Consider the following 23,471-nt stretch of genomic DNA (forward strand, 5'->3'; position numbering starts at 1 on the left):
TGATTTGCCTGGTATTGGTAAGAAAAAGAAAATCTAAACAGATAGAAGGATAAAAAAGATTGAATTGAATGTTGAAGGTTACTACTACATTGATTTGGTATCGTTTCATGTGCATTTTGAGTTACTTTTTCCTATGCCACCTTTTTCATTTTTTTAAAAAATAAAGTCTATTAGACTACTTGCCAACATAAATTGCTAACTGCTTTCAGGATATAAGAGATTTGCCTCAGATTGGCAATTTTTAAGTGCATCTTTAAAAACACAAAGTGACATTCAAATCTAAAAGATATAATTGTGGTATGGACATGGTTACCAAATGTTACTCCATTATGTCATAGTCCAAGAGAATTTCCTGCTACTTTCAGATTGAATCTTCATTGGAAAAAAATGAAAATCATCAAAACTGAAGGAAAACATTCATATGGGCTAGCCAAAATATTTTTTTAAAAATCCTAATATCTTTTTTCTTTAATGTATCTTTAAGATGCTTGTGTTCAAAATGTGGTGTGATGCTGACACATATTTATTGCATATAAATATATAACTATGTAATAACTTCTTTAAATGATGAAAATATGACATACTGATCAAAAAAGTAGGGCCATGATTTACCGGCATACAAACTATCCTACTGGACATTTTATAGTGAAAAATGGAGACTGCTTCCACTGCCTGATTTTGGTATTACCAAAATTTTGGCTCTACACAGCTGATTAAGGTCAAGGAAGCAAGAACTATCAGAATGATCTCTTTAAACTAGTTAGGAGTAGATACAGTATCCTAGAAACTGTGAGAGGGATTTCCCATCCCCATTTACAATAAATTCATTAGTCCCCATTAATAGTAAATCCATAAAGCAGAGTTTCTAAATGATCTGGAACACAGCTTCACAAGTTTATCTCCACCTGGGCTAAGTTACACTGAGATAACCCATCATTTGATTTGCCCATTCTCTTTAGATTGCTCAAGTGTAGTTTCTCTTCCATTCCTGTCCTGGCTTGTCCAGAAACTCTCATACAACTCCCTTCTCTTGTTCCCCACCCCTGTTCACTAAGGAATGAAAAAGAAGATTCTGTTAACTCTTTCCTGTCCAGAGAGGGGTCAGATGACTTTTCAACCCAAATTCCACTGGGAAGATACAGAAAAAGCAGGCATGGCTGCCTGACTCTTGTAAAGCAGTGTTTTAGCCTAAGAAAGAAGACTAAGATGGAAGTGGGGACAAGAACAAGGATTATATTTCAGTCTGAATCAATAACCATTAACTAAATGAAGACAGCTTGAAGGGGTTGAAGGGTTACTACAGACGCACAGGTCGGGATGCATGAATATTAGCTGCAATTTCCCAAGATCTATCAGGATAAATCTACTGAATTAAATATTCCAAATTCGCCCATCATTGTTTAAAATCTAAAATACACTCTACTTCCTGCCATGAAAAAAGGGAAGGAATGAGGGTGGGATTACAGAGCAACATTGTCTTAATAAACTGTAGTTAATAAAGAATAGAAATCAATGGAAGGCCAAATGGATCTTCACTGAAGTTGGCACTTGTAAACAAAAGGTGACAGCTAATTGGTGTGGATAAAGAGAAGGGGTTGATAAATTTTGAATCTAACTTGCTTGAAGGGCAAGAAGATGGCAAAAAACTTAGTTGAAGCCACATAGCAATACATAAGCACGCTTGTTTATGGCCATCTGTCATATATTTATGAGCCACTGTGGCAAGGTCCAGCTGTTCCTTCAGAGGGAGTTGTGCTGCTTGCTGTTCCCAGGAAGATGCACATGCCTTCATCTGAGAAACTGCAGATGAGGGAACCTTGGAAGATCAATGGTACAAATAACAGCTATAACACATCTGGATAACTTGTGGCATGCAAAGAGTACTTATAAGAAAATTCTGAGCACAAAGTCCAGCCAATTGACCTGTTGATACAAGACATAGCAGTTTAAGTATTGGTAAAGGGTTGTGTTGGTTCTCTCTGTCCCCCTATCTGTCTTCAGGGCATTGGTGGATGATAAATGTATTTTCATATGAAAAAACTAGAAGATTTCCAGAAAGGAATGTAAATTTGGCTCAATGATCCAAGATCATATGATTGATCAGATACCTATAATGAAAGACATTGATTAAAAAGAGCTTGACAGATTCTCATGCAGAGAGTAGTCACATACAGGTAGTAATTGATCTATCTTAGTAAACAGATCAATCACCATAAAGTCAGACAGATAAGTAATAAAATCCCATAAGATTTTATCCCAGGGTCCAGCCTAAGATGGAAGGGGCTCAATCAGTCTTGCCTTGACAATAGGCATGATAAAAAGAAACACAGTCCTAAGAATCCATCTGGATGTGAGGCCACCAGAAATCGTTAAATAATAGTTGGACAGTTAAAGCAGGGTTATATCTTAGGTCTTAGAAAAGTGACACATTAATATGTCTATAATATATGAATAGTGTGGAAAAGATCAAAGAACTATGTCTCCTCAACCCAGTCTAGATATATGGATACTATTGTTGCTATAGTCTCAAATTCTCTAGAGCAGGGGTGTCAAACTCGCAATGTCACATGACATGACATGACATATCATGACTTTTTTCCCCATTACTGGCAATGGGGTGGGCACAGTTTCACCATGAAACATCCGGCCTGTGGGCCGACTGTCATAGTTCCTATAGATGAAACCCATCAAAAGAACTTTGAGGCAAGATTCTTCCTTAAAGAATATTTTATTTGGGAAGCAAAGTTTTGGCACTACATAGTTGAACCCAAAAACTAAATTCCCTTCCCCTGGATACAAAGTAGCAAAGTGTAATTCCCACCCCCAATAAACTGTCATAAAGCACATTTCTCAATTAGCTTAAAGCTCAGGCTTTTTCCTCAGCTCCTTAGCCTGCCAAAATGTTGTTGGCTTGTCCTTGGGTTCCCATGGCAGCATTATTATTATGGCTAGCTGAGCTTTCAACACCCCCTCCCACCCCACTGCACCTAATTCCTAAAAGCAAGAAAGCATGTTAAAGGAGAAGAGAACATGGCTGCATTTTCATCAGTTGTCAGAGCAGGAACATCCAATTGGCACTGGCAGTTTGACACCCCGGCTCTAGAGGATCAAAATTTCTAATGTTTTGGAAAGTCAGTGGCTGAAGATGGGATGGGGGAAGTGAAAGATTCAGGTTTCTACATAGTGGTGGGAGGTTACCAATTGATTTACTGATTGTTTATGTCTGCTCTTCCAATTTTTTTCCAGCTTCCCCTCAATATCTCACATCTGTTGAAATTAGCAGCAACTTTCCATGTTCTTATCAGAAATCTAATGCCAGTATCTTATATGTTTTCAAATAAAGATGCCAGGATCTTTCCTGCTCTTGGTTTGCAGACTGGATGACTAAATGCAGGAATTGTTCAATTAGTGATCAGTACCATCTCAGTTCACAACATAAACTATTTGGTAGCAATACCCTCATGTAATGAAAAATGATGCATTGCATTGAAGCAAGTGAGTATCTCTGAATTAAAGAATATAATTAGGTGTAGATTTGTTCTGCTAAATGCAACCTAGCTTTTGCTTTTAAAACCAAATGAAAAGACAAAGTTCAGAATATAAACATCATGTTACATTTGGGGGGAGGTAACATTACTTGACTTGTCATCTTCCTGGTTGAATTTATTCAGTACTATGAATTACAGATAGTCCTTGGTTAATGACAGCTTGAAGTGATAATGGCTCTGAATAAGTGTTACTTATGATTCTCAAAGTTCAGCTGTTTCAGCACCCCTGTGGTCATGTGATCATGATCTGGGCACTTGGCAACTGGTTCACACTTATGACAGTTCCAGGAACCCATGGTCATGTGATTCCCCAACCTTCCATGATGTCTTTTCAGAAGCAAAGTCAACATGGAAACCAGCAAGAGAAGTTGGAAGTTGGTCCTTTATGTGATCCTCACTCCTACCACTTTTTTCCTGAGAAGCCTGGTCTCATACTTCAATGTGCATGCCTACCTGTAGCACTCTCTTCCCGCATTCAGCTGTGCACATCTGGCTGGTTGTTCTTGCATGACGCCACAGCAGCCATTTTACCCATCCACTGGCCTGCCAGACTTATAACTTTCTGCCAGCTTCCCCATTGACTTTCCTTGTTGTAAGTGGAGCAGAAAGTTGCAAGGAGGTCCTCACTTAACAGTCCATAATCCTCACTTAAGGACAACAATGTTGACTGCGGGAATTGCTGTCCTTACAACTGCATTGCTTAGCAATGGAAATTCTGGTCCTAGTTACTGTTATTAAGGGATTAATTTGAAGTATTTTGTGTGAGCGGAGAATCATGGTATAGTTCATAAGGCTGGTACATTACCAGTTTGCAATTACCATTTGATATAAAGACAATGGAACAATTCAGTTATGTAGATGAGGTGTTAATAACCCCAGACTTGGTGGAAAAAATAATAAATCAAACTCACATGCAGATGAAATCAGTGTACAGCCCAATGTTCAAAATCTTCTTTATCACTTATGTATAGAACTATATTTTTAGGTACATTTCAAGAGCAATGCAACATAAACAAAAGGATTTCTTATGGGAGATTCACTTCAGAGCAGCGTCCACTAAAGCTAAACTCTGGGTCATATATTTTAATCTTCAATCATTCCTAGGGCACAATGTACTGGAATGGGCAGTGCATCATCTGCAGATGCTTGTGGATTTATAAGATCATCATCCACAATTGCTGAACTGACTACCCGATAGAAAAATGTAAAAAATACCGTCATCACTCTGACCCAAAATTATTCACTACTACTGTCATCACATAAAAAACACACATTTTTCTATGCCTACTCCATCCACATTTTAAAGCAGCCACTGTTTGTTGCATTCAAAACCTGTGAAATTATCTTATTTTGGCATAAAGTCTATAGTTAAAGAGATGGAGTGGAGCAAGCTTGACCTAAAAAGCTAGGATTTGAATAAGACAATTAAAAAAATAGCCTACCCAGATCTCAAACAGAAAGATCACAATTCGTAAGATTCAGATACAGCTTAGCTGCTGAACATGACAAAGGTTTGCAGGAGTTCACAGCTGATTCTGGAGGTTGAAAGCCTCCATATAAAAGAACTTGGTGGGCTGCTCTCTTCTTTAATGCACAGGTGGTTAAGCAGAGTCCAAACCATTTAGACACCTAGGATGATACAATAGGAAATGCCAAGTGCCAATTGTAATGGCAAAAAAATAAATAAAAAATCAGCCTTTACTATAATTATAAGAAAAGTGTTGATGAAGAACAGATAAAAGAGGGTTTGGCACAGTGCTTAAAGCTAGAAACTGGAGACCATGTGTTCTAGTCCTCCCTTAGCATAACTCTAGCTTGGTGACTTTTAAAAGCCCAAGGAAGAAAGGCAATAGCAAACCACTCACATATACATATACATATACTGTACATATACATATACATATACATATACATATACATATACATATATGTGTGTGTATGTGTGTGTGTGTTATTGATTTTTTTTAACATAATCACCTTAATATGTGGTAAACTGTGTTGTCTGGGTTTGTATTTGCAAAACAATCACTAACAATTAGTTTCTATAATCGATAATTCACATAGTAACTTTGCTTGATTTTCTCTTCTTCCAATAATATTCTCTTTACCAACCTTAAATTAATACAATTCTTATTATTTTGATAGGTAATAAGTTTAAAGATTTTTACAACATTTCTACAAATAATAATCACATCCATATAATGCTTCTTTTCTACCAAGATATCTTGTCTGCTTTGTTATAAAATCCTGTTTACAATTTTTATTTAAATTTGTTTTCCCCACAGTGTTCAAAACATTTTTACTAGTTAAGATTTTCTCAAAGTTAATTACATTTAAATATGTAAGTCCGTTTTCTTCATACAAGCCATCCCAACACTTTTACATTTCTCATGTCTTAAAAAATAAAACAAAATACAAAAAAGAAGAAGAGAAAACAAGGAAGAAGAAAGAATAAGAAAATAGTATACTACTTAAAATACATATCCCCTCTTAAATGTATACATTTATTTCCAATTTTTTTCCTATTCTTTTTAAACTATAATTAAACACAGTGGTGGGATTCAAATATGTGTGGATGCCGCTTCCAGAAGTCCATTCTGGGCCTGGACAACAAAAAATTAGCTACCGGTTCTGCTGAACTGGTGCAAACTGGCTGAATCTCACCACTAATTAAACATATGTTTAGTCTTTAAATGTCCTTTATATTAACCATCCCAAACATTTTTATGTTTCTCATATTAAAAAAATAAAAAAGAAGAAAGAAGAAAGAAAAAATACTATATTACTTGTGCGGTTAATCCCTCTTAAACTAAAATTCATTTATATCCAAAATCTTTCTATTTCTTTAACCATATTCAAACAGATGTTTAATTTTTAAATATTTCCTCTGATATATCCCATTATCTAATTTTTTAATTCTCACTTTAGCCTTTTTCTTTTGCCAAATATCTTTCCTAATCAATATATTCCATTGAATCAAAGTCTTTCCATAGTCTTGTAGATGTTGCTGTTGTAAATATAAGAGGCAAATCAAGTAAAATGTCTTTGTGGAAAGATTTTTCTCCCCCTTTGTATTCATTGAAGTTCTTTTCCTTACTTTCTCTCTTGGTTTCTCTTATCACTTTTTTTCTCTCCGATTCTCATAGCTCTTGACAGCTATGGAATCCACTTTGTCAGAATTTTTTCTTGTCCTCAGATTTATTTTTTAATCTTAGAGTATAAATTATCTTTTCCATGTCCAATATTTCTTGTGATTTTTTTCCCACTTGAGTTAAGTCATACTTCCTTGTGTTAAGTTCCATCTTTAAATCTCTTTCCTCTAATTTATGTTCAATTATCTGCTTTATCTCCTTCCTCTCTATTGTTTTCTGAGAGTATTTTGTTGTGAAGTTAACTTGGAGATAGATCCATTTATGTTTTCAAAGTTATTTTTAATTTCCCCGTGGTTTAAGATAATTGTTGTTTGAATTAGCCTCCTCTTTTACACTCTGTATTGTTGCCACCATGCAAAAGTAGCTTCCAACCCAAGGAATGTCGTGTATTAACAGTGTATCTGAATCTATGTACTACTAAAATTCTCTTATCTGTAACCTTTAACTGGGCAAAATAATAACAACAAACATTTTTCAACCAAGATACCTCAAATAAGATATCTTACAGAATGCATCCAAAATTTGGGAGCCATCATGACTCACGTGGAATTGAAATTTGGCAAATTTTATACAACATTTTGTGACATAAAATTATCATGAAGCCTTTTATGACATAATACAAAATATTATAAAATACTTTCTGCAGTCAATTTCTGATGTTTGACTGTGCTATACAGTTTAACCTTGACTACTTTCAAGGCAGATACATCTCTGAACATCTTCATGAATTTTTAAGAACTTTCCAAGTACATTAGAAGCTTTACCATTGTTGAAGGCACTAAGGAATCTGGTGAGGAAATATCTCTGAAACAATGTCTCAGCTAGTCATGAGTTGCCTAAATTTCTTTTAAATTGCTGCTATAGTCATTGGTGACTAATCTTAGTTTCATTACCACCATTTTATAGTGGTGCTTTTGACACTTCCATATAGTGTGAATGAACCAGGATGTGATTCAGGCAGATTGTGGCATTTTAAACCACAATTAGTCACATTTGGTCCTTAACAAAAATGAAGTTGCAAACTGAGAATTTGAAAACAATTGCTAGACAAATTTGAACTACCTAATCTGCTGCTGTAAAACTTCAGGCAGCCACCAATTAAGATTTTCCACATCTCTTTTCTATCATCCAGTGACACTTGAAACTTCACAATCCAGATATGGCAGCCCTATGCAAATAGAACTGGTATTTGTTCCCACAGGTCCCCATTTAGAGTGATGTATAAACACAGAAAAAACTGACAATTCTGGAATCACATAACTGTCTTCTCAATGAAAAAAAGTCTTTTCTCATAGTAACTTTTGATTTTAAACCCTCTGATACTGAGAGAATTCTGTAACTTTCTTTTACTTTTGGTTTTTGTTCTGTTTTCCTCTTTGAAAAAATACTGTTTGGAAAGCATTCTACCCATTCTGCTTCTCTGCTTTAATTAGATGAGCTGTTCTGAAAAAGTCGGTGGCCTTTCAATCTACGTTACTAACAAGAGGTTTTTATTACTGATTTACAAAAAAATAATAATAATCATGCTGTTTAAAAATAACTATTCCACAGAGGAGCAAAGGTGCATTTCGAAACACTTAATTCTTTCCCCTTTAAAGATGCTTGGTTTACATATTCAGACCTTTGCTTCTTGTGGTTTTTCAGAAGGCTCAATTTGTCTGATGAAAGAGCAATAGTTGCAACCGTCTGTAAGAGATTTTTCATGCTGCATCTTAATTTCCATAATTCACATGATTAAAGGCTAAAACAAGCTAACAAGCAAGGCTGATACTTTGTTACAAGACATTAACGTCCAATGCCTTGTGCTAAACCTTATGGATATTTTTATCTTGTGATAGTGAGTCTTTCGTATTTATTTGTAGCACCCAGTGTTTCGTTTCTTTTTTTAAAAAAAGTAATGAGAATTCTCCCCCCAACATTGACTGCAACTGATGGCAAAAATGGTTGTTTATAACAGGATGGATACTGCATGTTCTCACTGTATGAAGCCCTGCTGTATTTGGAAGAGTGACTATTTGTACAATAATAATGACGGTTGAGAATCAACAGCTGGTAGTATATCTGGCTCATTCAACTGGTATTTTCATGGGTGAATTACATAGCATTCAAGAAGTGTGCGAACCAGAACTTTGTCTCAGCATGACATCACAATCAATTATCGTAGTATGTTTATATCAAATAAAGGTATGACTGAATTCTGATCCCTACAATATTTTTGTAGCCTTTTAATTTTAACGGGGTAAAGATATTGTTGTTGACACATCATAGGAGTGCAGCATTTGTTTTTAGCAACCAGCAACAGCTGTTTCCAAACACTATATGGATTTTTGCTAATTTTTTCTTCTTCTGATAAACAAGTGCAAGCATAGAGAGCTATGAGCAAAACTAGCCATATTAGAGTACTGAACTTTCTCTCAGATGGGCAAGAAAAGACTATGGCTTTCCTGAAATTCAGGTGAAAAAGTATGGAACAATTAATGATGTGGTTTGAACACGAAATAGGTCCCATAATTATATCAAGAGTAAAAGCAGAAAACATTTTTCTTCAAACTAGAAACAGCTAGAAAATTTCTTACCATTCTAGCTTTTCATAGAAATTGTTTTGGACTTCAGAACAAGGAGTGCATGGCTGCAAAACATAATATTAATTACAGAGTGATTCAGGTATAATTGTATGCTTGAAATCCAGCATCTGAAAAACCACAGGATTTCCTGTACCTGGAAGTTTTACAGAACACTTAACAAACACACACATTCTGCTAGTAAAGGTATGCTAATAGAGAAACACAAACACAGCAGGATGAAGTGGCACAGAGAAAGATGCTTGTACTGGAGAATAAGAACAGGCCCTAACCTGGTTCATGGATTTTAACTGTTCATACTTTTACAAAAGGGCTGCAATGTACTCACAATATGATGGCTGGGATAGGTATGGACAGCCTAAACTACAGTAAATACATTTGCATCAGACTCAGAAACAGAATGTTTTATACATTTAAATTAGGAAAAATAATTCCTGTGGAGTCCTTGATATTCTCTGAGCTTGATTATGTTGAAAGCAAAATCTTCAGAGCCCAGTTCAAGCTGGGAAAAAACGAAATGGAGGCTGCTTAGGAAAGAAGGTTCAGTTTATTGAAGAACAGAACAGTAATAGCATGCAGTTCTGGGAAAGCTGACAAAATGGAGCTGGGAATTATGGACTTTTATACTTTCTTTGGGCTTTGGGTTGGCAGAGGTATTGAATTATTTTAAATATATAACTATAATCATCTGGTAATTTGCAGAAAACAATAACCTAATCAAGGAACTACCAAGGAAAAACCACTACCTCATAAACACTGGCAGGCAAGGTACTTTATATAAATAGGGAGAAAACCCCACACTTACTAGTACTGATGATGTTACCTAGTCAGGTAATTAAATGTTTGAAAGCAAACAACCAAACTCAGAGAGCACTAAGACTCTGCAATTCAACCCTGAGCTACAGATATTCTGTACAATTGGATTTTCTTTTCTTTTTATATTGAAGGAATCTTGTAATGATAACAGATTGTTTATATCCTTTCTCCAAAACACTGAAGAATTATTTAATCCATCATTTTCTGTTCCAAGAGAACATTTATTTCACTAAGGCAAATTTCATCTTGACCAAACAAAACATCCTTTTTATACATGGTAATTTTGCTTTCTTTGTGAAAGAGGATTCATTCATTCCATTGAAGAAAAACTCCATCACCTACAAAACACGTAAACACACTCTCACACAAAAACACACATTTCTAAAAGAACATCCACCACTTTCTCACCTAGAAACAGAATGCAATGTACATTTTTCCTCCCACCTATATCCAACCAGGTTCTTTCTCTTCATCTTTTGCCCCAGATTTCTAGTAGAAGAAATCCACTCATTTTGTTGCTCATTCTGCTCTGTATTCAGCAGAAGTTTTCATAAAACTGACTTCTTTACTGGAACCTGGAATCTTATAATAGAATTCTAAAAAAAATCACATTTCTCTTTAGCTTTTTGTACCAGCCTCTCATTAAGGCTTGCCACTATGGTTTCATTGTAACATTGTGTGGTTGGCATGTACCTGTATTAGTTGTTCCAGAGACTCAGTTCATTAAAATATATGAGACACATTGAAGAAAACAATATTTGAAATCTAGTAGCAGAATGTGAGCTGTTCCTTAACAATGGAAGAGCCACTCAACCAAACAGGATAATTTTTGCAAATAGAAAGAAAAGGAATTGATTGATGGTTATTAGGCTCAATATAGTAAGTACCACTTAGTGTCTTTTGCTTCACTTCCAAGAAAAAAATAAATCTTTTTGGTTAGAAATGATAAGCTAGGTAACCAAGGCTTATCCTTCTTAACATTTATTAGATATTTCACACTGTGCATATTTCTTTGATGTAATTTATAGAAAAAATACAAAAAAGAGGAAAGCAATTTTTGTATGTTGTATGTTTAACTACAAATTAATAATTCAATCTTCATTTTTAATTTATTTTTTAAAAAGCTGGTTAAAGACTATAATGGAGCAGGTTAAATGCAATTCACAGGCTAAGTGAGCACAAATTATCCTGAATTTGAAAGAAGGAACAAAGGTGCCTTTTAAAATGTACTGGTCTGTTACAAAATTAACCAAAAAGTTTATTAATTAACAATGAAGAAAATCTATTAGTTTGATTTGGTTTCATTAAAGAAAATAATATATTTGAAAAGAATATGAATTCAAGAGAATATCAATCAAATAGAAGAAAACTAAAGTTGGTAGATTTGGGCTATGGAATTCTGGAAAGCCATTAGATAACAGCAAAGAAATAATAGAAAACTTTTTTCTCCTATTATCTAGTGGCCTTCTAGACTTTTAGAGCAATTGAAATATGGTAATGAAAATTGCTTTAACTTGTGCCACACTGTTAGAACAATGTTTTAGATTTAACCAATGGTAAGTGCAATACAAAGAAACCAGAATTTTAACAGAAAACAATGGGATAGTCAATACAGAATACTACATTTAAATTAAACTTGGTGCAAGCAGAAACACATTACGGTAGTGTTATTTTGAATATATTTGTTTTTAGTTATTCACATATTTATTAGGTTTTGACTTTACATTTTGAAGCTTTTAGCATGATGTTCATGTAACTAAACCATGGGGGTATTGTCAAAATATATATGCTTTAAAAAAGAAGAAGCATCAAAGCCTGTGAATGTGATGGAAGAGGTAATTGAAACATACAAAAATAAGATCATTATATCCCACATCCATTTTTAAATATTTTGTTAAAAACCATTCTCTCTTTCTTAAAGACAGAGTTAAAATGTTATCCAGAATTTTTCTTCACTGGTACAGTAGTGATCTGGAAGTATGTGGTAACAGTTTTGATTTGCAATATCTAAATTCCGGTGATATTTTTCAAAACTGTCTGTAATGCACTACTCCATCTTACATGCTGTACTATTATTATTTTCAAATGCCTCCATTTTTTTGAAAAAAATGCCTCAAATAACTCTTCACTTAGATAACAATCAAATCAGAAATTTAAGGCTTCTGCTTGCAGATCAACAGGCAATGAACACATCATCCCAGTGGCATTCTTCACCTCCCAAGAATGAAGAATTGACTGTTCATCATTCAGAAAAAGTTACCTGCAGGGAGCAAACTCTGAAACTTTACCTGCAGGTTCAGTTAAGGATAGCAGCATGTAGCTCAAATGGTAACAGAAAGTTCCAACTATATTTGTATAGCAAATTGTTTACCTCTCCCACCAGTCCAAAAATCTGTTGGCCTAAACTGTCAGCCTTTCTGGGTAAACCAGACAGGAAACACAGCTAAAGGAGTTAATTCTATTTTGTTGTAAGGATATGTTAACAGAATCTTGCACATCTGAAGGTACAAATCTCTCTGTGTCACTTTTAATCATCTGAACAATTAGGTGGGTCCTTCCTAAGCGTCATTCTTCTGTTCCTCTTGTCTGTTTGTTTCCTAAGCAGTATTTCTTCCCCTGTTCCCCCCAAGGACATCCACACACTCCATTACATACAGTAAACAGAGGGTTAAATTTCAGAGTATCCTTTGCCTTCATTTTATCCCTTGAATAAAGGAAAAATATTGAGTAGCTATTTTCCTTGTAATTAAGAAGAAACATTTTCTCATGGGAGAAAATTATAGCATCATCCTGAAGGTTCTAACTAAAACTATGCCAGAAATCTAGAGAATAACTCAGTGACCTACAGACCGGAAGAGGTCAACCTACATAACAATACAAAAGAAAGGAAACTTAATAAAATGCATACATTATTGTTTTATTTCCTTAATTTCACATGCTAGCAAAATAATGCTTGGGATCATCTAATACAGATTAGACCCCTGTGTGGAAAGAGAAGTGACAGATGTTCAAGATGGCTTTAGAAAAGGCTGAGGAGCAAGAGTCATAACTGCTGTTACGTGCTGGATAATTGGGAAAGGAAAGGGAGAAGGAAGGGAAGGGAAGGGAAGAAGGGAAGGGAAGGGAAGGGATGGAAAGGGAAGGGATGGAAAGGGAAGGGAAGGAGGAAAGGAAAGAACACCAAAAAGAAGTTATTATATGCTTCACTAATTATAGAAAAGCCTTTGATTGTGCTGATCATGCCAAGCTTTAGAATATGCTTAGAGAACATCCCAGAACATTTGGTGCCTTCCCATGAAGCTTGTACTCAGGTCAGGAAGCTATAGTCTGAACAGAATATGGCAAAATAGATGGCTACAGACTGGCAAAGGAATGTGACAAGGTTGTACACTCTTCCCTTATTTATTCAGTCTGTATCCTGGTTATTGAGGGAAGCTGAACTGGAAGAAGATATACTGTATAGTCTAAAACTGGAAGGAGAAACATCAATAACCTCTCCTTAAGCTTGATGTCACAATTCTGGTAGTTGGAAATGCAATTGATCTGCAAGTTCTAATAAAGGAAGTCAAGAAGTACAGTGAAAGAATAGGATTGAGATCAAATATAAAGAACATCAAACTTATATATCAAACAATATAATAATCAGTCATAGAATCAACAATGAAATTTTTGAAATGATAGTTTCAAAAAAGTTTCAGTCTTTTGGGATCAACTATTAATAGTAGAAGAACCAGCATTCAACCACAGACTAGGATTTGGTAGAATAGCAAGAATGGCCTTAGAAAAGGAAAGATGCCAGGATGAGTCTATAACTCACAAAAATAAAAACTGTGCAATAGTTTTCTTCATGACATGCTATAGAAATAAAAGTTGGGCTTTGAAGAAGCAGGATAGAAAGAGCATTGATATTTTTGAATTTTGGTTTTGAAGAAGATTGCATGGATAGCAAAGAAAAGAAACAAATGGATCACTGAACAAATTAACCAGAGTTCTCACTTAAGGAGCTAATAACCAGGCTCAAATCATCATATGTTGGCCATATTATGCAAACATCAGCTCCATGGAGAAGTCTATAATGCTGGAAAAGGGGGAAGGAAGCCAATAAAGAATTCTATTCTATTCTATTCTATTCTATTCTATTCTATTCTATTCTATTCTATTCTATTCTATTCTATTCTATTCTATTCTATTCTATTCTATTCTATTCTAGTCTAGTCTATTCTAGTCTAGTCTAGTCTAGTCTAGTCTCAACCAAAACAAGTTGTTCAGAAGTCACTGTATGCAGACTGTGTAAATATGGCATGTATTTAAATTTTTCATCTTTGAAAATCCCCATTTTTAAGAACCCAGCAATGCTGTTATGGAATCATGCTGTTTGAAAAGGATGCACATGCATTACATTCATTCAGCATCCTGAAAATTATTCACCCTTCCCCACTCGCACACAAAATCAAGTAAACAGTTACCACAAAGAGAAATAAATTGATGATGAGCCAAATTTGAATTATTTGGATCAAAAGATGTGAACAGGAGATAGCCTGACTCCTATAGGCTGTAGAAATTTACAACAGAATAAGTTCACATAAATGTATTTTCAAAAGGGATTTGTGAAGAGTGGAATTTGTATGCAAGCTCATGTCTCCAAATTTTATCCAGATCTAATTAGGTTTTATATCTTACTGCTATCATTTCTGCATAAAACATGTTCCCCAATCTCTAGCTGTAATGGCTATTCTGCATAGCTAAAAAGGGGTACTGTAGGATCTTCCCAGCTGAATAGTGTTATATTTAGCCAGGGATCATTGAGTTTATATTAAAAGACAAGTATGAAGGATGCTGCCTATTCAACTGTCCTCAGGCTGATTTGAGTGGTCCATTGAATACTTAAGAAAGTCTCCAAGGTTTTTCACCCAATCAATTGAAATACTTCAATCAGCCTAAACAGGAGTAATGTAGGCCCATTTCTAACTTCTAATCTCAATCAAATTAACACAGTTAAAGAACTAGCAAACCAATTATGAAAGTGGAACACAACCACAGAACCTGCAGTATTTAGAATAGAATAGAATAGAATAGAATAGAATAGAATAGAATAGAATAGAATAGAATAGAATAGAATAGAGCTGGAAGGGACCTTGAAGGTCTTCTAGTCCAGCCCCCTGCTCAAGCAGGAGAACCTATACAATCTCAGGCAGGTGATTGTCCAGTCACTTCTTAAAAAACTCCAGTGATGGAGCACCCACAATTTCTGGGGCTAAGCTGTTCCACTGCTTGATTGTCCTCACTGTCAGGAAGTTTCTCCTTAATTCCAGGTTGCTTCTCTCTTTGATCAGTTTTCCAACCATTATTTCTTGCTCCAGGCAGTGAGAGAGATTTTCTACCATGCATGAACAATTTTTAAGAAAAAGATGTTGAGACTGGAAACAAGGGAACTACAGTTTGCAGGGAGATTATTTAGCCTCACAGTAACAGAATAGTCTTCCTGATGTTTGTGCATTCCTCATGGATTGTCTTATATCTCCCAGCATTAATAGCCAGTTTGATCTAGTTGCTGATTGTAATACTGAGATTGGTCACCCAACTTATTCAGAAGACACTGGCTTGATTAGAACAGCAGTGAGAATAAGCCTCAGTCACGTTCAAGTCAGATGGTATTTGATAAACAAATGAGAAAATATTGGCTAAATTCACATGCAGGAACCTGGGATTTTCTTTGTAACCTGTATACATACAGAATTGTTTAATTTTGCATTCTATGGTGCCAAATTCCCGTTCTTTGATTTCTGAATATATGGACAATACAGCAAACATATCTGGGAGCAAGTGAATTAAGAAAGAACATTTGTTTTGAGGCCATTCAATATTGGGTGTCCTAATCTGAAATAGAAACATAATGGATTATTACCAAAAAGAGAAGGAATCATAGATCAGTAGTTTAATATAAACAAGTGCTTAAATGTTTCAGACAAATGTCTGCAGAAAGAATATAAACATAATATCCAATGTGTCAAGATTATAGTTTTCTTTGGAACTTCAGTTTCATTCATCGCTCTCCCTATTTTTAGTATAACTTGCATCTACCCAAGCCAGCATGCTCTTTGATAACTGTAAAAATATAGAAGACATCCCATCTAAACTTATGAAATAATTGTTCAGGGAATAGATTTTATTGGAAAATTACTGAACAGTCCTACAGGCTTGACTAACATAGCTAATAATGAGAACCGTTGGGAACTGTAGTATAATTAAACAATATTTGAAGGTCTGCATTGTATGCTTGTATTCTCAACAGATGAAAGTAGATTGCTATGATTGATTTAAATAATTGATTTATAGGGCCACCAACTCAAATAGTATGACTCTGAGAGGCATACAACAGAAAAGCAAACTAACCCAAAAACCATGCAATATTAAAATATATCTATATAAAATATAAAATGGTGACAAAACACAATAAAAACAGTTAAAAGAGGACACCACTTAACTAGAAACAAATTCCTGGGAAAAAAGTATTGTCTTTTTTAGAGCTGAACAGAGTTGGGCCTGTTATGTATTGGGGGGATAGAACAGAAAGGAATCCTTTCTAGGTCCCATAAAATGTTAAATAATTCAAATTTGGGTCATCATCAATTTATTTCTCTTTGTGGTAACTGTTTACTTGATTTTGTGTGCGAGTGGGGAAGGGTGGATAAAAGTGGGGAAGAGAAAAGTGGGGAAGGGACCTTGGAGGTCATCTAGCCCAACCCCCTGCTCAGGCAGGAAACCCTATACCATTTCAGACAAGTGGCTGGCCAGTCTCTTCTTAAAAACTTCTAGTGTTGGAGCATTCACCACTTCTGGAGGCAGGTTGTTCCACTGGTTAATTGTTCTAACTGTCAGGAAGTTTCTCCCTAGTTTTAGGTTGCTTCTCTCCTTGATTAGTTTCCATCTGTTGCTTCTTGTCCTGCCTTTGGGTTCTTTGGAGAATAGCTTGACTCCCTCTTCTTTGTGGCAGCCCCTGAGATATTGGAACACTGCTATCATGTCACCCCTAGTCCTTCTCTTCATTAAACTAAACATACCCAATTCCAGCAACCGTTCCCTATATGTTTTAGCCTCCAGACCTCTAATCATCTTTGTTGCTCTTCTCTATACTCTTTCCAGAGTCTCAACATCTTTGTTATGTTGTGGTGACCAAAACTGGATGCAGTATTCCAAGTGTGGCCTTACCAAGGCATTGTAAAGTGGTATTAATACTTCATGTGATCTTGATTCTATCCCTCTGTTAATGCAGCCTAGCACTGTGTTGGCTTTTTTGGCAGCTGCAGCACACTGCTGGCTCATATCTGAGTGACTGTCCACTAGGACTCTGAGATCCCTCTCACTGTTACTACTATTGAGCAAGGGACCCCCTATACTATACCTATACATTTGGTTTTTCTTGCCTAAATGCAGAATCTTACTTTTTTCACCATTTAATTTCATTTTGTTAGATAGCGCCCTGTGTTCAAATCTGTCCAGATCCTACTGTATCTTAAGCCTGTCTTCTGGAGTGTTGGCTATTCCTACCAGCTTGGTGTCATCTGCAAATTTGATGAGTTCCCCATCTATCCCCTTGTCCAAGTCATCAATGAAGATGTTGAAGAGCACTGGGCCCAGAAGAGAGCCCTGGGGCACCCCACTACACACTTCCTTCCATGTAGATGCAGTTCCATTGATGACCGCATAATGAGTACGGCTGGTCAGCCAGCTACGAATCCATCTGGTGGTGATGCTGTCTAACCCGCATTTTACTATCTTCTCAAGTAGTAGTTTCTAATCTACTTTATCAAATGCCTTACTGAGGTCCAAGTAAATTATATCCACAGCATTCCTCTGATTCACTAATTTTGTTACTTGGTCAAAGAATGCAATAAGATTTGTCTGGCATGATCTGTTTTTGACAGACCCATGTTGGCTTTTAGTAATGACTTTGTTTGCTTCTAGGTGTTCACTGATTCATTGTTTGATTATCTTTTCCAGAATCTTCCCAGGTATTGAGGTCAGGTGGTGTCCTCTTATTGTAAAAGCTTCAACATTCCAATTTTATCTGGAATCTTAGTCCATTTATAACTTTCTAGGATCAAAATTTGTTTAGTTTTTTTGCTATTCATTTCAAATCCTTTAAATTATTAAGCTTATGATTAACATTTTCTTTCATTCAGGTTTAAAGGCAGACTTACCCATCATTTTCAAACTTGCTATTTCAAGCATCTCTAATAGGTTAGAAATAGTTAATGAGCTTTTTCAAAAGTGATTAGAAAGTGACATTTGTGAACTTAGTGTCTTAATATTCACTGCAGTTGTGAGCAAGATGACTAATCCCATTTCTTCCTGGCACTTAAACCCATGGAAAATTGTCCTGCAGTCTTCACATGGAGAGTAGCTGTCTGGAGCACATGTGGGAAATCTCCACCATGTCTTTATCTAGAAAGTTTCCAAGTAATTTGTCTATTCACTGGTTCCTTGCTCTTTGCTGTAGTTGTCAATTCTGCCAATGTCTACCAAGTCATTGTTTAAAAAAAAGTGATACAGGTTAAAGTATTCCCAATTCCCTGGTTAGTAAGATCCATGATTAATTTGATATTGTTTTTACAGAAGGTCCTTGAGAAGAGGATCTGTTTGAAGCAACACAAGAACCTGGAGGAAATGATTTATCTGGGCTTCCCCACTTTCAGCTGAATTTCAGACCTGGTTACAACATTGAGAGGGTATTGACTGCACTTCTTGATGATTATGTCATCATTTCTGTATCATCTGACTCTGTTCACAATAATTTAGTCACCTCTCAGTTGGATTGTTATAATGCTCTGCATGGGACTGCTCTTGAAGAACATTTACAAGTTGCAGTTTTCCAGAATGCAGTGGTATAGGAGTATGGATTAAGTAGTATTCTGCAAAGATGTGACATAAACTTATCCAAATAATTATGTTTGATTTTAAAATGTTATAGGATATAACCATAAAATATTTGCATTTAATTAACTGAAACTTCTTACTGTGTTTTGAACTTGTGCCAAGAACTAGAAGAAGACTCAAAGAAATCCGTTTCAATCCAATATATCTCTTTCTACTGGCTAATGTATAAGAAATGTTCTTCCACATCATTCAGAATATAGGCTGGTAATGGTAAAGTCTGTTCAGGTAAAAGATTATTTTATCTTTCAAGGCGTCTCCCTGGGTGCTTGCTGTTGCTGCTTGAATGACTAGTGATTTCCTATAGTATATGTTAGCCTCGGGGCATTACTTATCCTTATTTGTCTTGCCCTTAAAGCAATCAAACTTTATTTACAACATGTATACTTTTTGCTGATTTAGGAAGAAGAAAACTTAAACACTTAAGTACAATTCTATCATTAGATATGCAGGCATGATAGATTGCTATGTGAGTGTCGTCAGAGGTCACTAGAGAATGGAGGTAGAAGGATGTGCAGAAACTTCTGAAGACAGTGCAAAATGCTTTTGTTAGGACTACATTAATCTGAATGTGCACTCTACAATATTTTGACTATTGTGCTGATGGCTTCTGACATCTTTAAAAGGTATTATCTGATTCTCTTTTCAGAAACTAAGGACATAATGTTGCCTTTCTCATTTGAAAAGGCCGTTGCTTTAACTTGCTATTTTATCTTCAGAATACTTTCAGCATTTCAAATGGCCCAGATTGGTTGTTTAAATGAGATATAGGCCTTTTTGTGTTGATGTCACTTTTATGAACTTCATCCACAAAAGTTATTTTAAATGTATTCTTTTGAAACTATGCAGGAGTTTTGTTTTGGTGGTCCCTTGGCAGTTGGGCCAAGAAGTTAGGCAGCAAAAGATTTGTTTAGTTGCTGTTTTGTCACTGATTGTGAATTTTCTTTATACTTCAGATATATTTTCTGACAATAGTTTCTAGATGTTTATCTTAACAAAATGTATTGGTTTTTTTTTAATCTTTTATTTTCCATGTAGAGTCAATGTTGTAAGAAGGGCATCCAAAGGAAAGAAAGAAAAAAGAAAGAAAGAAAGAAAGAAAGAAAGAAAGAAAGAAAGAAAGAAAGAAAGAAAAAAGAAAGTTGCCCAAGGACCATCAACAAGGAGAAATTGACAAAATTTTGCTTACTATTTTTTCTGATCCCAGTAATGGACAGTCCTGCAAACTGATAAAGAATCAAACAAACAAGAAAATACTGTCTATTAAAAGAAAATACAACATATTATCACATTGTCTAGTTCACCTCATCAATGCAACAATGAAGTGTGTCATTATGTGAAACCAGAATGACAACATAGCAATAGGCATAAAGTGACCATGCCAAAGACAAGATCAACGCATTAAAAGAAAAGAGACTAAGTACTAACAGTAGAAACAGACCATGATCCTGCCTGTTCCCCAAATCACTGTCTTTTACCACTCTCTTTGATCTGATGATCTGCTGCAAAGTAAAAGCAGAACTCTGGTGATGATCTACCCAGATGCCATTTGCTAAGGAGGACTCCACCTGATTAGTCTTTCCCAATTAAATCAAAACTCCTGATTTTCTGTGTGCAGAAAAGAGAAAGGACTTGCATCATGAAGGCTGTTGTTATTCTGCCCTTCCTTTCCCTCTTGCTAGCAGTAGAGGAGGATGGGGAGGAAGACCTACTGAGATTTTTGTATGTTGTATTTATTTTCAGTGTGAGATATAAGTGAGATAGCATACGTTCACTTGAGTATTAACTAATGTATCAATGAATTAGAGTCAAAAGTAGTTACTGATAATGCTTTAATCACAAGACCTTTTTCAGAAATTAAGTTATTTTTTGATAGTAAGAGCACCTTTCTGCAACCTCAGAGCACTTCAGACAAGGATCTTGGAATGCATCGCCTTGAAAAGAATGAGGAAGGACGTAAGAGCAATTTTTCAAGGTAACTGATGATCCTTTTGGCTATATACAAGATGGCATTTCATGGATAGTTTTGGATTTTTGCACTGAATCCACGTTGATCTCAGTGGCCTAATGACCTTTTTTTAATCCAATCAGTGCAACATCAGATGAGAAATAATATGCAAAACAAAAACAAAACAATTTAGTATATGTAAGCTTATAAATCTTTATTATATTTTTAATCTTTAGCCAAAACAAATACACCTAATGAAAAACAAAAGCATTACTATTTTAGCTGGTCATTTTTGACAACTCCTCAGCTTTTTCCATCTTTCTTTGTATTCTCTTTCAAAGACTGTCATGCGGAAGACACACAGAAGATTCTTTTACAGAAGATAGCAATATGTAGATTTGTCAGCAATTGATATCAATAAAACAAACTCCCAAATAGTGAATGGTGATCAACTCTAGGCAAATTGACCTAAGCAATTCATTAGTAGATGTAGATCCATACAGTGGAAGCTGAGTATCCAATGATTTTCCTGACTGGGGAATTTCCAGGTGTGTGTTTGGAGAATTATACATATTAAATGTTAGTACATCTGGAAAAATAAAAGAATAGAAAGATCTACTGTAGTCAACATGCTACTCTGCAAATTTGAAGTGAGCAAGGAATTAGACCAGGAGTGTCAAACTCGCAACGTCGCGTGATGTGTCATGACCTATCATGACTTTTTTTCCCATTGTCGGCAATGGGATGGTCATCCAGCCCTGAATTAGACAGATCATCTCTGTTCTATCTCTATGATAATGTGAAAAAAGTTCAGTCATTTCAATTGGTATGCCAAGAAAATATGTAATAATTTAGCACACTGGCTTTCAGATACTGTAGCAGAGCTTCTAATTGTAACAAAATGTAATGTACAGTATAAGAGCAAGTAAGTCAGACTACTGTTTATGGTTCATAGGTTTCATTAGATAATGTATTATGGGATATAAAATATGTTTACAACTGCAGTGAAAATTGCTCCTGCATATAATAATCTGGAAGTTATCTACCACAACTTCAGGAGAAGAATATTTGGATGCTGTTGTGATTCAGGGTCAGCCTGTGGGTTCGGCAGTTGGGTCGGATGATTCAGAGGAGGAGGAGGGGGTGTTGGAGACCTTGCTGAGGATAGTATTGAGGCTCCGCAGAGCCCTCAGCCGGGCCCCTTCCATCTGGTCATGATGCAGACCCAGCTGTGTGAGCCTGACAGCATGGATGAAGATGACCCACAGCTGGCCCTGTTCAAGGACGCCCGACGCAGGAGGCAGTCAATCAGGAGTAAACAGAAGAACGCAATGGGGCACCTCGGAAGGAGGCAGAGAGAAGCCACGCCCTGAACTGTTTAAAAGGGGAATGTGTGGGAGGGCTGGTTTGCTGAAGGCAACCGTTTGAATAGCTCCTGTTTCATGGTTCGTGTTTGCTCTCTTTGCTCTGTTTGCTCTGTTTTATGTTAATAGATTTGGCAGGCTTTGTTCCAGCCTCTTGCCGTTTTGTAAAAGGGGTTGTCCCTGCCTTTTCTGCAGGGCCGGTAGTAGGCTGGTACTGAACAGATGCTTCAGGTCAGCTGTAATCTTCTTGTAAATCAGATTACAGCAACCTTTAAATTCCCAATTTTGTATTTTGCCACAGACTTTGTAGGGGTGTGTAAAAGCTTCAAAGACAGGCTTCACTTTGCCAAAGAAGCACCTACTTAATGTCCCATTGTGAAACAATGTGGTCTTCTTGTTTACACGTGCTTCACTCTGTTTTGGAGTGATATAACCTCTTCTCAAGAGAAGCCTCCAAGAGAAGCCTCTGAGAACTGAGAGGACCTTCTCCTACTTCTGCCAAAGTGTTTGCAGGTAAGCAATATTGGCAAATGCTTTGGGACATCTGTATGTGTACTGAATGTGGCAAGGATAAAGCCTCTTATGAGATCTTCACTTATATTTAGTGTATGATTAGAACCAGGGCTTTTTTTCTCATAGAACGCTCAGAACGGAGTTCCGGCACCTTTTTTGGATGGAACCTTATAGGGTAGGCAAGGCAGGTTGTATGACATGTGTGAGTTCCGGCACCTTTTTCTTTTACAAAAAAAGCACTGATTAGAACATGACAGAAGAGAAGTAAACATATAAACACAATCCACGTAATTCTACACTAAACTGGCAATGGCCTCATAACTGGATGTTCAATTCAGCAATCTAGGCGATCAGTTCTGGTGTTTCTTCATGCAGATGTTCTAGGGAACCAAAGAATGCATGTTGTGGGCAATATTGCACAATATGTTTAATATTGTGACACAATAGTTAAAATGCAGTATTGCAGGCAAATTCTGCCCAGAATCTGATGGGACTCAAGGTTGACTCAGCCTTCCATCCTTCTGAGTTGGTAAAAATGAGGACCCAGATTGTTGGGAGCAATATGCTGTGTTGTAAACCATCCAGAGAGTATTGCAAAACATTGTAGGGCAGTA

The 23,471-nt window shown here is 36.0% G+C and overlaps 1 protein-coding gene across 1 annotated transcript in view; it reads right to left on the bottom strand.

The window, feature by feature from the left end:
* The window catches only part of SGCD (sarcoglycan delta), a gene marked incomplete at both ends in the record, with an annotated part of 191,933 nt that overhangs the window by 97,251 nt on the left and 71,211 nt on the right, over nucleotides 1-23,471 (bottom strand). The window lies entirely within an intron of this gene.

Source organism: Vipera ursinii (genome assembly GCF_947247035.1).
Source record: "Vipera ursinii genome assembly, chromosome: 2".
Lineage (NCBI taxonomy): Eukaryota > Metazoa > Chordata > Lepidosauria > Squamata > Viperidae > Vipera > Vipera ursinii.